This window comes from Lemur catta, chromosome 22 (genome assembly GCF_020740605.2).
Source record: "Lemur catta isolate mLemCat1 chromosome 22, mLemCat1.pri, whole genome shotgun sequence".
In the NCBI taxonomy this organism is placed as follows: domain Eukaryota; kingdom Metazoa; phylum Chordata; class Mammalia; order Primates; family Lemuridae; genus Lemur; species Lemur catta.
In genome coordinates this window covers 20,160,983-20,176,510 of record NC_059149.1, presented here as the reverse complement: position 1 = coordinate 20,176,510, position 15,528 = coordinate 20,160,983, and the positions used below count along the sequence as shown (strand labels likewise).

Here is a 15,528-nt window from a genome sequence, read left to right as displayed (position 1 = left end):
CATAATTCTGCCTCCAAATCAAACTAAGCTTTTTTTTCTTATTTTCCTATAAATGTTTATACACATGTATATATTTTTCTATAGTTGTAATCATGCAGTGATAATTTTATATTCTGATTTTTTCCATGTTATTACTTTTCATGTTTTTGAATGTGGTTATATAGCATCCCATCAAGGACTTATGTCATAATTGCTTAACCATTCCCCTGTTGGATAATTTGTTTTATGATGTATTTTTATGATGTATTTTAATGACGTCTTTGTTTTGTTCTAATTTTGCAGGCAGAGACATTTGTTTGGGTTAACAATGCATCTGCACATTCCCAGAGTGTTGCCAAGGCCAAATACGAATTTTTATTTGGCAGACCTGAAGAGAAAACTCCAGATACTACTAGTAAGTGTTTCCCGACTCCCCTCCTTCAGGTAAAAGACGTGAAGTGCTGTCATTTCTGAGCACTTTTTCTCCACCTGCATCACTTCCTTCTTACCTTTGTGAAAGCTGTTTGCTCTAGTTATTCATCAAAACAATCTTTCCAAGATGTAGAATTCAGAAATATTGGATGTGGTCCTTGCTGCCTGTTCTTGGCAATTTCAAGTTATGTTCTTGGTTTAAGGTATTCTCAGGTTCTGATATTTGAAATTGCAAGAATTAACTAATTCTCATAGGAGTTTTCTACATTTACCATTACTGCATATATTAACTAATTTATTTTTGGTGCTCGCTTTTAGCTACCAACATATATTATTAGGAAACATTTCCACGATGATAATCAGACACTGTTCTTAACCTTGGGGATTATTATAGCTCTGGTTTATTTCTAACGCTTTTTAATGTTGGTCTAATCTAGTTGTCAAATTCTAGTGTTCTGGAATTAGAATCAACACCCTTCAATTTGAAACAGGTAAATTTAGAACAGATAGAATGATCACTAGTACTAATAACAGTAGTAACACTAACTACCTTACTAGATTACTTACTGTGCCAGGCACTATGCTAAGTGCTTTGCAGGCAGTATTTCATTTAATCCTCACAATAACCCTATAAATTGGTACTATTATCCCCATTTTCCAGATGAGGAATCTGAAGTAATCTCATCTCACAGCAGAGCCAGGACTTTAACCCAAGTCTGCCTTAATAGCAAAGCTCATGCTCTCAGCCTATTGGATAATACATTTTTGCAGGCATTTTCCTATAGGGAGACACAAGATCAAATACGAATAGCTTTATAGAGTCTCAAAACATTTAACTGTATCTGTGGAAGACCAATGATAAAGGGGATATTAGGATACCTTAAGAATTAGATAGGAAAGGGCTATTGCGTGTGGCTTCCTGAATTTGAATCCTGGCCTTGGAACTTATGAGCTGTGTGACCTTGTGTAAGTTATCTAACCTATTTGTGCCTGTTTTCTCATCTGTAAAATGGGATCATAGTGCCTTATGTCTCAGAATTCTTTTGAGGATTAATAAGTTGACATATGTAAAGATCTTAGTCATGCTTGGTACATAATAGTGCTGTAAAAGTGTTTGCTGCTATTATTTGTGGCAACGATGGTGACTGGTGTCATCATCACCATATTCCTGACCTTTGAAGCTGACCTTCCTCAATTCTATGGTTATGTGATACTGATCTGTTTTGGGAGGACAAGGACTCTGAACTAATACAGCTGTTGCTCAGTTGAAGTCAAGTACTAACTATATGTTTTTGACTTGTGTGTTAGGTGGGATTATGTAATAACTCCACAATATTTGGGGATACCAAGAAGGCAATGTATACACTGCCATGTAATAATTTCTTTTAGCTTAAAAATGAATGTTCATTGGATAGATCAATAGTTGGAGAGTCTTAGATGCATTATAAAACAGCCAAATTATTTTAAAAAGTCATTTGACTCTTACCACAGTGCTCCAATTTAGAGGGGAATATGTTCCATAATATATCTCTTATACTTACTATGTAGTGTAGTCATTTACACCACTTATCATGTATCATAAATACCTAAACATTCTAGGTTTAAGGCTTGAGGTTCCTAATCATAGATTCACTACTTCCCAGACAGGGGTTACTGATTATAGTCACCCTAAGACTGCTTACAACTCTTTAGCATAGCCTTAACTTTGAATGCTACATTGTGATTTTGTGCTGATAAGGCTTTTTTTAATTTCAGTAAAACTAATTTTTACTTCGCTGTGTAGAGATAGTATCAAATGGCTACATAGTCTACTGCCTTATTGGTAGGTGAATTTGGTTCTTCTTTACTCATGTCATGGGTGTTGAATACTTTTCGCTGTATTATCAGCTCAAATATATTAATAGCATACTTGAACAAACCAAAATGACTTTTTAAACCTTCTATTTCTTATTTGCCTTGGTGAAATGGTTGGTGGTATTTGTTCCTGGTATGATGTTATTTTGCAGGTGTTAAAGTGTGCATGCATTTATTGAACAAATATATTTAATGAGCATTTCTTATGTGTGGTCACTTGTGTTGGGCACTGTGATGGCACAAAGAAGTAGAAGACATGGTTCTTGCCTGTTGCTTATTCTTTGGTCGAGGAGAAACAGCGTGTCTCCAAATGACTAGCGTGTATGGAAGGAATGATAGCTTTTAACTGGGCTGGTAAATGACTTTGTGGAAGAGGTGGAAGTTGAACTTGGTCTTAAAGGATGGCTAGAACTCTGGTTAGTAGAGTTTTGGGGGAGAGCATTTCAAACTGAGGGAATGGTATGAGCAAGGGTGTAGTGGCAGCTTGGTTGGTTTGCAGACATTATCAGCGAGAGCTAAGTTCAGAGAGATTACTATTTAGAAAGAGGCCATATCGTGTAAGGCCTTCTAAGACAGGGTTAAGAGTTTCCATGTTATCCAGATGAAGGTAGAGAGGAAGTGGCTGAAGTGCTATTTTAAATAGGCAAATCAAGAGGGATTGATGTGGAAGTTGCAGGAGCAGTGGAACCTGTTGCTTCCTGCAAGAGGGGTGTTAAAATGCATGTTTATACTGACTTTTGGAAGGTATCCTTTGTATCTTCATGAGGAAATGATGTACATTTTTACCATTTCAAAAGTGTTCTTGAAGTTCCCTTTACATAGAACATTCATCTGTCATCAAACACACTGCCCAAACTCAGAACACCGTAGGGAAAGATAGTGGAGAGAGTAGGACAGTGTTTCTATTTGAATTTGATTGATAGACATACCTCTTCCAATATAGATTTTTAAACAGTGGGTTAAATAAGTAGCAGAAGCTGTCACCAGATTGTTTACTGTTTCTCTGTAGGTGTTAGTCTGTTCTGCAACTACCATACTCTTTCTTGATATAGTGACTTGAAATAATTGTTCCAGAAATAGTCCATTGGAGGAATGGAAATGCTGAAAGTGACTTTTGAATGCATCCCCAGAAATGCACAGGTGGTAGCACTTCAGGTGTGGTAGCCTAGTAATGATATGGCCAGGTCAGGCAAGGTCACTTGATTTATGATCCCCAGTTAGAGCCAAGGAAAGCATCACTGCTATAGGGAGAGATGGCTTAGACTTTGCCTCTTAGTGGGGATTTAACATGGGTTGTCAGTGGGAGCGTCTAGGGAAGACAATTCAAGATTATTTCCAATCTCAGTTGCGTAGGACAGGGCTTTCAAATCAGTGACAAGAGCTCAGGGTATTGGCAGGGTGTGGGAGAACATGTGGTCAGAGGGAAGAACCCTTAGGTTGGGAATTAAGATCTGGAATTCTCATGATCTGTTCATCAGTATGGCGAAAGGAAAGAGGTAACCATGCTTGTCTGGTTTCTCTGTTCCTTCCTCCTTTCTGGGAGCTGTCCCAGCTTTCAGGAGCTTTTCAAGGGCAAGAGCAGAAGTTGCTATTGTTAAGAGGCTCTGGGCTAAAGGGGTGTGAGTGGCATCAGTTGTGCTGTGACTTGAGTGAGGAGGCAGCATGTCCCCAAAGGTGGGTGATTAATCTGGGGGTAACCAGGCCTACAGTCATTAGGGGCGGGGTGGCAGTGTCCCCCAGATGTCCCACTCACCACACCTCTTTGTGTTGCTGTGCTTAGATGATCGGTGTGGCTTTTCCAAACTAGTCTGTGGAGTACAGTGTGGCAGGAGTGACATTCTTTGAAGAATTCCTAGCAGCACTAAATGGCCAGGGCCAGCCGGTCAATCTCCTTCTCTTTTTTGGTCAAAATCCAGAAGGAAGAAATGTTGAGGAAGTCTTTGAAGAAGGTGACTTTGTTCCTCAACTTCTAGGGAGAACAAGTGACCTATGGAAGTGTGTGGGAAAGTGAAAGGGCCTACAGGAGGCTGAGATGGGGAGTCAACTTCTTGTATTAACTCTTGGCAGTTTACAAAATCTCACTCCTACATTCTCTATTGATTTATAAACTTTTTGAGATAAGTAGGTGAGGAAAATGAGCTTCTGAGATATTAAAGAACTTGCCCAAGGGCACATAGTTTAGATGCTTTAGAATGTGGTTAAAAATCCAGTCTATCTGGTTTTTAAGAGAGAAGTCCTCTTACTGGGCACAGCTTGCCAGTAATTGGGGGTTATTTGATGTAATGAGGTAGAGAGATGCCCTCAGGGGTTACTGAGTTGTTTGGGGAATTGTAGAACTTCATAAATGGTCCTAAACTTGCCTTTTGGAGTTTGCGTGTGTTTTTGAAACTTGTAGACTATCAGTAATTACTCCTCTCTGCTGTCTGCAGTCTGGATGACGCAGCCTCCTGTTCTTCCCAGTTTACTGAATGCAAAGTGCTAGTGGTGGCAGCAGAGCATGCCCGGGACCCATGTACAATGGGTGCCTGGGGACAAGTTACTCAATTCCCTCAGTTTCTTCATCTGTAAAATAGGAATAATGGTAGTATCCTTTTCATAGAGTTGTAGTGGACATCAAATGAGATTGTAAGTACACAACTCAGTGCTTGGCACTTGGTACCCCATCAGTGTTTAGCTGTTAGGAAACCAGCTTATATAATCAAACTAGCAGAATATTTATGTTGGAAGAAATATTAGAAATACTTTGCATTTTATGCATGAGGAAACTAAAGACTTAATAACTTGCCCAAACTCTTTGGCAGGTTTGAGACCATCATCTAGGTTTCTTGGTTCTGAATCATGTGTTTGATATTTTATCCTGCCTTCTCCCATAGAAAAACAGACTCTTGGATTAGGAAGACTTAAAAGTCATCTGATCTCACCCCCTTGAGATACTTGCTATAAATGGCCGTGTTGTCAGACTAGCATCTAAGATCAGAATAAGTAGGCTCTGAGGGAGGCCTTCAGGGACTCTTCTGTGGAGTAAGATCCTGATTACTGCAGGAAGAAGGAAGAGAACTGTTTTCACATTGCCTCCCTCCTGCTTTCACCTGAACTGTTCAGGGCCCATCATTAAAAGGCAAGAGTTGGGTGGGGGCCAAAGGAGAAGCCACGGGAAATGTGTTATAATTTTAAGGTTCTATAGTGCTTGTGTAGCAAGAACTTAGCCGCTTGGAAGCCTCTGGCTAGTTTTCCAGATAGCAGAAGTACTAAAATTTTATAAAAATGTTAGTTCTCTTTAGTTAGAACTCATTCTACATTGTACCATATAAGCAAAGTTTGCCTTTGTGATAATTTATGGTCACAAGTATGAATAGGTAAGGTGCCTGCTGGACTTACGTATAAATAGATTCTGAAGAATATGATTTTGAAAAAGCATTTCAGGTCAGTTTTTTTAAAAAATTACCTTTTTTGTTTTTAAAGGTAGAGGGAATCATGTATAGATACGTGGCTCCTTGCAGTGTGATGTGTTTCTTTTCAGCAAAATTAACTAGATAAGAGTTGAGAAACTAGATATAAGTCCCTTGTTGGACACCCAACACAAAATGTCAAATTAGGAGTCTGAGTTTATGCTTTTTTGAAAAAGTAGGCAACTGAAATGAGGAAATGAATAATTCAAGTGGTAGACTTTAAGTGGTGCATTTCAAAATTCATAATTCCTTCTTTAACCCTAATTGGCCTTGATGTAGTATGCAATGTACACTGGAGGCACTTTTAAATGAGAAGACCTTCAAGATTTGATCTTGGGAACAACAAAACAATGAAGTGTCTGAGAGGAAAGAAACAAAACTAAAGAACATACACCACAAGTTCTTGGCCCAGAATCATGTTTTGATTTCGTTATTGCTTTTTCAGATTGTCATTGTTAAAAGGTTGTTTGGGTGAAGATTATAATGTTAATGTCATATGAAGAACATGAATGAAAATTTAAATCCAAATTGTAGAACCAAAGAATAAAAAGGAAAGGGGGAATACAAGGGTACAGTTCTACATTGTTAAGACTGTTACCAGTCCAAGGCTAATGTTTTATAAGTCCTTTGAAGTCATTTACATAATTTAAAAGGTAATATTTTATTAAAAATATATAAATATATATTTTATAAAATATAGTTAATGAAATTTTAAAAAGCTAATGGATGAGTTAAGTGTACATTGTTGGATTTATATTTGACATTTAAAGTAGAGACTGATGAAATTTTTTTGATCCCTCTTTTTTTTTTCCTGCTTATCAAATGTTATCTGTAGAAAAGTGAAAAGGTTGGGGTGGGAAGAGCATCCATAGTTCCAAGCAATTATGTTCTCATTTTGGTGGAATTCACTTCTCATCTTTTTCTGTTTGTATGCTCCATCCCCAAAGCACAAACACATTTTTTCATTATTCGGTAAACACATGAGTGCTTACTCTGTCCCAGGCATCATTCTAGGTCTCGGGGTAGTTTTTAGATTTGAACAAAACAAAAATTCCTGTTTAGCAAATTGCTTGACAGAAAGGTGCTTCTAATTCAGATCCTTTTCCACACGTGGATGCTAATCCCCCATGCCCTCTGCAGCAGCGAGTAAGCATTATCTTAAACACTGTGCCAGATTGGGTAGGGGAAATGGGCTGATTAGCTTTTACTCCTCCAGATGTAGGCATTAATTTGTTGTTTTGTTATTTTTAAGTAAATTCATGTTATTTTATTTTAAAATAATAATATGAATTTTAAAGTTTTTATTACCAAAATATTATGTGTGTATAATCTAAAACATACAGCTTTCAACGAAGTCTACACGGCAGAGTGGGAGCAAGAATCCCCTTTTTGCCACACTCTCCATTCCCCTCTTAGGCGTCTGCTGTTGGTACCCTGGCCTCTGTGCACCTATTTCTTCGCACCTGCCCAGGAGCCCTGACTCTTCCCTCCTAAGTGAAGACCTCAGGCCACTTTCTACCCCCAGTTCTGCTTGCCTGTGGCAATAACTTTTGACTAATGCTTTTTTCTTTCACTCTTTCTTTTTCCTTCTACTTTTTGTTTTTTGCTTTTTAAGCTTTTCTGGTAGTTGCCTCATAGGTAATATACTTTATCTCTCAATTCCCTAATGTAAAAAATGAGGAATTTGGCCCACGTATTCTATCTACATCCCCACCCCAACAGTTACATTTTTATTTGTAGTGTTTTTTTTTAACTTGGTTATATTTATGGTTTTAAATATTAATATTTAAAACAATATTTCTTAAGCCAATTCTAAGCAGTCATCCCATGACACTCTCACGGGAAAATGAGGCCTCAGAGCCCTCCACGTCCCTCCTGCCTTGCTTTCCGTGCTGATGCTCTGTCTGCCTTACCTTCACTTTGACAAGGCTCATGGCATTGGCATTCTGCTCTCTTTGTTCTCTTTGTCTTCTGTGCTTTCACTGCAGGTTGACTCTAAAAATTTAAAACGCAGCACCAACATTTACAAAATGCAAAATCCACATAGTCGGTTGGACCCAAAGTGGAGAGAAACAGAGCCATGTCCCTAATGTCTGCTGCTCAAGGGATGAGACAGCTAATCAGAACCAAGAGGAGAGCTGGGTGGGGAACAGCATGTTGCTATGATTTACTGATGGGTTGCTATGGCTTCACTTTATCACTAGGATGAACTATTATTTAATGGGGAATTCATTTTCATCTTGAAGACATTCATCTCAGAATCTCCTGACAATTTGTTCCAATTTGTGCCAAAAGTTTTCTAGGCTTTTATACAGCTGTTCTCCTTAGACTTGAGCAACAATTTTCATTATGTTCTTGATTAGATATATTGCCTCTTAGATTCCATGCCTCAATTTCTCAATTTTGATTACCCCCTCCCTTTTTTTTTTTTTTTTCCCCTTGCTGAAGTATCTCCTTTAGTAGTACTTTTGGAAAGTTCTGGGATTGGTAAAATTCCTAAAGCTTTGTGTGTGAAAATTTTGTTTTTATGCTTCATTGAATTGAGATCTAGATTCAGATCATTTCCTCTCAGAACTTTGAAGCCATTGCCTCACTTTCTTTTAGCATCCGTTGGTGCTATGTGACCCTGATGTTTGCTCCTTTGGGAATGATAAGCTCTTTCTCTCTGGACACCTCTCCAGGCTCTCCTTCCCCTGCCTGCTCACATTTCAAGTGGTGTGAGTCTTGTTCTCCCTGCATGGCGCTTGTGGAGTTGTTTCAGTCATATCTTCCCTTAGTTCTGCAAGCATTTATTATTTTTGTATTATTCTCCTCTACTTTTTTAATGGTCTTCTGAATTCCTGTGAGATGGATGTTGGTTCTCTTCAGTTGGATTAATCTTCTATGTCTCTTAATTTTTCTTTCCTATTTTAAAATATCATATTCCATTCTTTCTAATAAAATTTTTATTTTGATAGTTACATTTATAATTTCAAGAGCTCTTTCCCATTCTCTAATCACTCAGTTTTCACTGCTGTCAGGTCTTTTATGGATATATGAATTTGAATCTTCCCAGAGAATCAATTAGATTTTTTTTTCTAAGATTACCTTCTGTTTCCTGACTTTCTGCTTCATCCAGAGTCAGTTCTGTTTTATTAAATCTTGGGACTTCTCTTAGAAGCCACTGTTTTTTGGAGTTTGTTTTTCCATTCATATGCATGAGTGAAAGACCAAGTTCCCAAACATAGATCGCTAGAGTTTCTCTGGATGTATGGAATATGTGTCCCTGCCCGGCGTCTTCCCTTTATACAGAGGAGGACTGGGATGCATTTCTGTGGGGCGGGGTGTGTGGACTGGCACAGGGGCAGGTGGGATTATACCCACCCTAAGTGCCTTGATGCAGGAAGCCCCTGGGTAGGAGAGCAGGGTGGGAGAGAGCCAACACAGAAGCTGTTCTGTAGATAATTTGCAGTTAATCATGGTGACATCTGTTCTGCTTCCCATTCCAGGTATGGATATCTGCCAACTCTGGGGTTTTAGCTTCTTGTGGCTATACTGTTAGGATAACTGTGGCCTTCTGGGTTTGTTTTGGGTTGTGACTTCTGCTTTATTTTGTCTGTGGCTGTACTTCTCTTTTTCTCAGCATCATTATGAATTTATTTTCTTTTGATATTTGTTGTTGCCATTTTCAAAGGTCTTAGAAGATTTACTCCATATTTTCTTGTAAGTTTTATTGTTCTAATTCTTACATTTAGGTCTGTGATCCATTTTGAGTTATTTTTTCTTTACGATATGCAGAAGCGGAATAATTCTTGGTGATTGATAGAATGTGTTGGGTGAATGTAGAGCATCTTACTGATTTGCTTGGACACCTCTCCGTACACACAGAATTCCTTGAGAGCAAGATACAAAAATGGTAGTAGCATTGTAGCCTAACCTTGTTCTTGCCCCTGTTCTAATCTTTGCATCTGGCTGCAGGACCCAGGAAATGCAGGAGTCGCTGCTGTAGCAAAAATGTGGGCTGGCATAGAAAACCACAGATATGCAAAGGAACAAGTGACAAATCCACTAAGTCTAAGATTTTCTATTGAGTTATTTTCTTGTCTCCACCACAGATTCAAGTTGGTTTATAATTTTATGGCTAGTCCGTTAGGAAATCATCTATCATTGGCACATTTTATTTAGTTTGCTTCTTCCTGTCCACTCCCCAGCCTCTTCCCCATCAATTATGAAAAGTAGAAAAATGACTTTATGGTATAATATACAAGCATATGTTAGACTTGCTCACCATTCCTTGGCCCTTATTAAATTGACCACATGTTCTCCATTATTTTAGCCATATCACAGCCTCTGCTTAATAGGCAGTAGTTTTTAGTGGTCTGTTTGGGCTTGGCAAAGTGGGCCAGGAAACGACTGTGAATTCTTTCTTTGGCTAGGGTTTTCCTATAGTAAGTCAGAACATCCATCTTTTCCACATTAGCCCGTATAGCTGCAGAATGAGCTGTATACTGGTAGCTTTAACTACCTCATTGGCACTACTTGGTGTTTTACATACTGAGGTAGCTGAGGAGTATTGCAAAAATCAACCTGGAGGGCATGTTGAAAAGCTTATTCCTGCTGCCTACTCAGTACAACATTTTTATTTTGCTTAGGAGATCCATTTTTTTCAGACTGGTTTTCATTATTGTATTTTTTTAAAGCAGCGATTGAAAAGCTGAGGGGCAGGATTTGACTTTTTTGAGAGTGGGATCAGATTATCTTTATAACAGCAATGGAATGTCATATCTGTGATATTGTGAAATATATACTGTGCTGCTTAATGACAGGGACGTGTTCTGAGAGATGTGTTAGACGATTTCGTCATTGTGCAAACATCATGGAGTGCACTTACACAAACCCAGATGGTATAGCCTATTTGTACACCTAGGCTATATGGTATAACCTATTGCTCCCAGGCAACAAACCTGTACAGCATGTAACTGTACTGAACTCTGTAGGCAATTGTAACACAATGTAAGTATTTGTGTATCTAAACATAGAAAAGGTACAGTAAAAATACTATGTTATAATCTTATGGGACTATTGTCCTATATGTGGTCTTTGTTGACTGAAATGTTGTTATGCTGCTCATGATTGTATTTGGTCTTCTCTCAACTCCTAAAATCTTTGGAATCTTCAAAGCCCTAAATGTCTTTTTGTATGCTAATGAGTTGATTGCTGGCCGGCAGCCCCTAGGTGGCTTCGGGATGTGGGCTGGTCACCTGAAAGACCAAGGCAGGATTAGAGGGTTGGTACTTTAAGCAACAACCTCCCCCTCCTCCCATGAGGAGAGAAGGGCTAAAGTTTAAGTTGATCACGTGTGGCCAATGATTTATTTAATTAATCATGTCTAGTAATGAAATCTCCATAAAACCTCAAAAGAACAGAATTCAGAGAGCTTCCTGATAGATGAACACGTGGAGGTTCCGTGTGGGCACACCCAAAGGGTCTGGGAGCTCCAAACCCTTTCCCACATTCCTTGCCCTATGCCTCTCTTCATCGGTGTCTTTTGTAATGTCGTGTATAATAAACCAGTAAACATGTTTCCCTGTGTTCTATAAGACAATATAGCAAATTAACCAAACCCAAGGAGTTGGTTGTGGGAACCCTGGTTTATAGCCTGTTGGTCAGAATCACAGGTAAAACAACTGAGGCTTTAGATTGGTATCTAAAGTGGGGACAGTGTTAGGGACTCTGTAGACTCTGATGCTGTCTCCAGGTGGACAGTGTTGGAATTGAAATAGAGGGCACCTAATTGGTGTCTGCTGCTTGATGGCTTGTTCAGTGTGTGGGGAAAACCCCCTACACGTTTAGTCACAGAAGTCTTCTGTGTAGATTGAGAGACTAGGAAAAGCACTTTGGTTTGGCTTCTTCATGTGTTTTCAGAATACCTTGATTACAATTGTGAGCTTTCATCTGCACACACTAGCTGCACCAGGTATAACTGAGGTCAAACCTTTTGCTCATTTGCCACTGATGATTCATTTTAAAAGATTTTCCTGTTAATAAGTTTTATATTGGAGAGCTAGTCTTTTATTGACGTTTAGAACTCTTTGGGTGCCAGTAAGGATGTTTTAGAGTAAACTTAGGTCCTTGAGGTGTTGCAGAATCCCTGAACAAACTTTTTTTTTTTATTGTCAGGTGTATCAACTGCTTCACAAAGTATGTTTTTAGTACTCTCCCTTCATTGGTTCTTAAAACTATCTAATCACACAGGTGCGTGGTCACCTCCCGCTCCTCTGTTGTCTCATACCTTGCCTGCCTTACTCATTTATGTTACCTCCTGAAGTCTGTAGTCATTGGGTTTAAGGTCTCTGCTTTGAAGTCACACATAGTGTATGACTTTACATTTTTGCTCATGTTTTCTAGTTGTGATTCTCATTCTGTCACACTTTGCAACTGCAAGTAGCATCCAGAGAGGGATTTACCATGAAGACAACGCATGAGACTTTTCAAAGGCTATGAGGGACCCAACAATTTTTCCTTCTTTCTCTTAAGGAGAGCCCCTTCCAAATTGTGTAGATTTCAGGACCCACAAAACTAAATTTACCCCTACTAACATGAGAACCACCTATAGACCTTTTTAAAAAGAATAAAAGTTCTTGTGGCCTACCCACTCCAGGCCTATGCAATTATTATAGAATCTGTGGGCAAGGGACTGACTTGGGTATCTCTAAATTTTAAGTGGCTCCCTAGGTGATCATTGTGATGTACACACAGGCTTGGGAATCACTGTATTTTAAAAGATAATTTACTTGAGTCATTTATAAACTATTTTACCAATCAGAGGATCCATTGTGGAATCATTTAATACATTTAAACTATAGTTTGATATATTTTACTGACACTCAAAGCTGAACTGTTTAGGAGCCTCTGCCAGTTGAATATCAATGGGGAGAGGATATCTCTAAAATTAAAATATAATGTCAAGAGGGACACACAATTTGATTGTAAAAAAAGGTAGTTTGCATTAGTGTTTCAAGAATTTATGAAGAAAGTTTCTCATATCTGTGATAGTTGTCCATTTCTGTCATGGTAGAATTTATGTAGATATTTGCTTTTGAAAGCAATGTATTAGATATTATTAGATGTTTAGGTGGAACCATGGAGAGATTCTTCAAGGTAGTGGCATGAGGGAAAATAATATTGCACCCTGATGCAGTGCCTCTATTCTTATTGTTTGCGGAGGTTGAACAGTTGTTTTAAAGCAGTGGTTTTGAAAATTTGTGGGGATGTTTTTAATTGTCACAATGATTGGGTATGGGAGGATGGGTGGCTACTGGCCTTTCATGGGTAGGGGCCAGGCGTGCTAGACATCTTGTAGGGCATGGATCGTACTGCACAGGGAAGAATTGTTCCACATGCTTCATGACTTTGGATGTCCTGTTGGACATTTAGGTCAGGGAAAAATATTTCTAATTATCTGGACTTAGGACATATGAACAGAATATTTTTATATGGTTTTAAATATCAGTGAGTTTTCTAGGACTGTAACTACCATGTAAATCAAGAAAAGATTATACTTTGTTTTCTTTGGAAATTTACTAAAAAGTATTCACCATTTCAAAGCATCACATCCCAGGAGGCACTGATCTTGCTGTTGAGTCCCCAGTTCAACACACCCTTATCAGTCTACACTCGAGGCGTGCTTTGAGAGTGCTAGAGTGATTCCACTTTTAGGTACAAGCAAGTATCTGACTAATCTGAGTGTTTATATGATGAAAATCATTTTAATTTTATTTCTCCTTTGTATTACATTTAGAACATTATGTTGATTGTTTTGAATTTTATATTTAGGCAGTTATATTGTTTATGAATTTCACTTCAGGATAATAAAAGAGGCATTGCAGAATATTTGTTATAAAAAGATATTTTTGCTCTTAAAGAGTTGAGACTTGCTATTTTAGAGCGATGGTTCTTAACCAGCAGTGCACACCAGATTGGCTTGTGGAAGTTTTGAAAATGATCATTGTGAACCTTTCCTGGAAATACTAATTTAGAAGTTCTCTAGGAAATTCTAGGAACTCTGTGAACCTTTTTCACTTCATAGCACACATAGAAAATAATGCTCTTTGTATTGTGCACTGAGCTGAATGAAGGCAGCTGCTTCAGGCTGCAGGTGGCAGTTTCTGGGGATTCTGGCTGCCCCAGTCCTGCCCTGCCCTACCTTGAAGCAGAGACTATTGACACCTTGGATGCTTTCAATGCTTGTTAAAAATTCAGGTTCTTGAAGCTCACTGCAGTAATTCTGATTCTATTTGACTCAAATCCAGTACTCTTTAATGAGCTCCCCAGGTGATTCAAATCCAGGTACTTCTTGGATGGCACTTCGAGCGGTGAGGTTAGGTATAATAACTCTGTGGTGTCTGAAAAAAGAAAGAGAACAAGGAAAGATTAGACTCCTTTTTAAGGGCGTGTGAGGTAATGCTAAGAGATTTCTGAGATAAAGCAGAGATCTGAAACTCCTGCTTGGTTGGGTTTTCTCTATCAAGGAGCACAATTGAAAGGGTAGAACAAACACTGCTAGAAGGAGCTGAAGCCCAAGAAGAGATCACTTGGCTCCTTTTACATGAATTTAAACTCTTGAGAGATCATGTCCTAAAGCGCTGAGCATATTTGCAGATACATTAGAGATCCACTCTAGGTATTCTTTGAAAATCATGAAGAAAGGGGCAAGTGTTAAAAAATGTGAGAGACAGAGCGTCTATCTTTAGAAAGGAAAATTAAGGAAATTGTAGAGACTAGTGAGTTTCAGGTTAATCTTCAGCCAAATGTTAGAGGATTGTTGAAAGGATTGGGAGAGTGGGGGGTCTTCCCAGGTGTGAGCTGGCACTGGGGTCTGAAGGATGAATGGTGGGAACTAGGGAAGTGGGCAGGCTGAGGTGGAATGCCTTCCAGGTAGAAGGAGCCCAAGGGGGTGGGCTGGGAGACTTTGGAGGGTGAGGGCGTCTGACAGCTTAGTGGAACTGAAAGCTCTGTGGCATGGCTGGAAACCCACACGTTATTCACATTATTAACATTCCCTAAGCAGGTGTTACTGGAACACAGTTGGGGAAATGCTGATGTACTGGAAACAGGCTTGGGCAGAGAATCAAGAGGCCTGGGTTTTCATTTATGTCAGATATCAGATGCCAAAAATTTCCTTCAAGACAAGGAAGGCATTCCTGAAAGTATTTACTTTTTCAACATGCAATGAATACCTATAGTTGCTAGGCTAGAGATGCCGAGGTGAAGCATACAGTCTGTGCAGTCTGGCTGGGGAAACAGACAAGTAATGTGATGATTCTAACACAGTGTGATGCCTGCTACAGCAGAAGTAAGAATGGGGGCTTTGGGAGTCTCTTGAAGGTGCAGGTCAGTTAGACTGGAGGGGAGACTTCCTGGCAGAGGTGACTATCTGAGCAGAATTTTTGAAGATACATTGGAATGCGTGCTGGGAAGAAAGATACTTTGACAGTGGCAGAAGCATGTATAAAGCTGTGGTGCTGTTCAGACCATGGCTTATTTAAAGCAGCTGGTGTCAACAGGGGAGCCATGAGTGAGGACTAGGGGCAGGCAGGGGTCAGATTGTGAATGGTCTCACATGCCATTGCTAAGGCATGCTGTGTATATATTTTTTAAAATTTCTTAAAAAAAAATAGTGGATTGATTCATCACATTTGAGATTTAGGAAGTCAGTCCAGAAGCAGTGCAGAGATGGATGGCAGTTATAAAGAAGTGAGGTTGGAGGCAGGGTACCTTGTCAGGAAGGTACACACACACAACAGTGGCTTAAATAAAAGAAAAGTTTTCTCTT

At 39.0% G+C, this 15,528-nt stretch overlaps 1 protein-coding gene across 2 annotated transcripts in view; it reads left to right on the top strand.

Annotated features, from left to right (window-relative positions):
* Positions 1–323: 323 nt before the first annotated feature.
* Positions 324–15,528, top strand: part of PSD3 (pleckstrin and Sec7 domain containing 3) — a 311,983-nt gene continuing 296,778 nt past the window's right edge. For both annotated transcript variants that reach the window (XM_045535244.1, XM_045535245.1), the window contains exon 1: positions 324–394. The gene's annotated coding sequence lies outside the window, so the exon portion shown is untranslated. The remainder of the gene's footprint in view (positions 395–15,528) is intronic.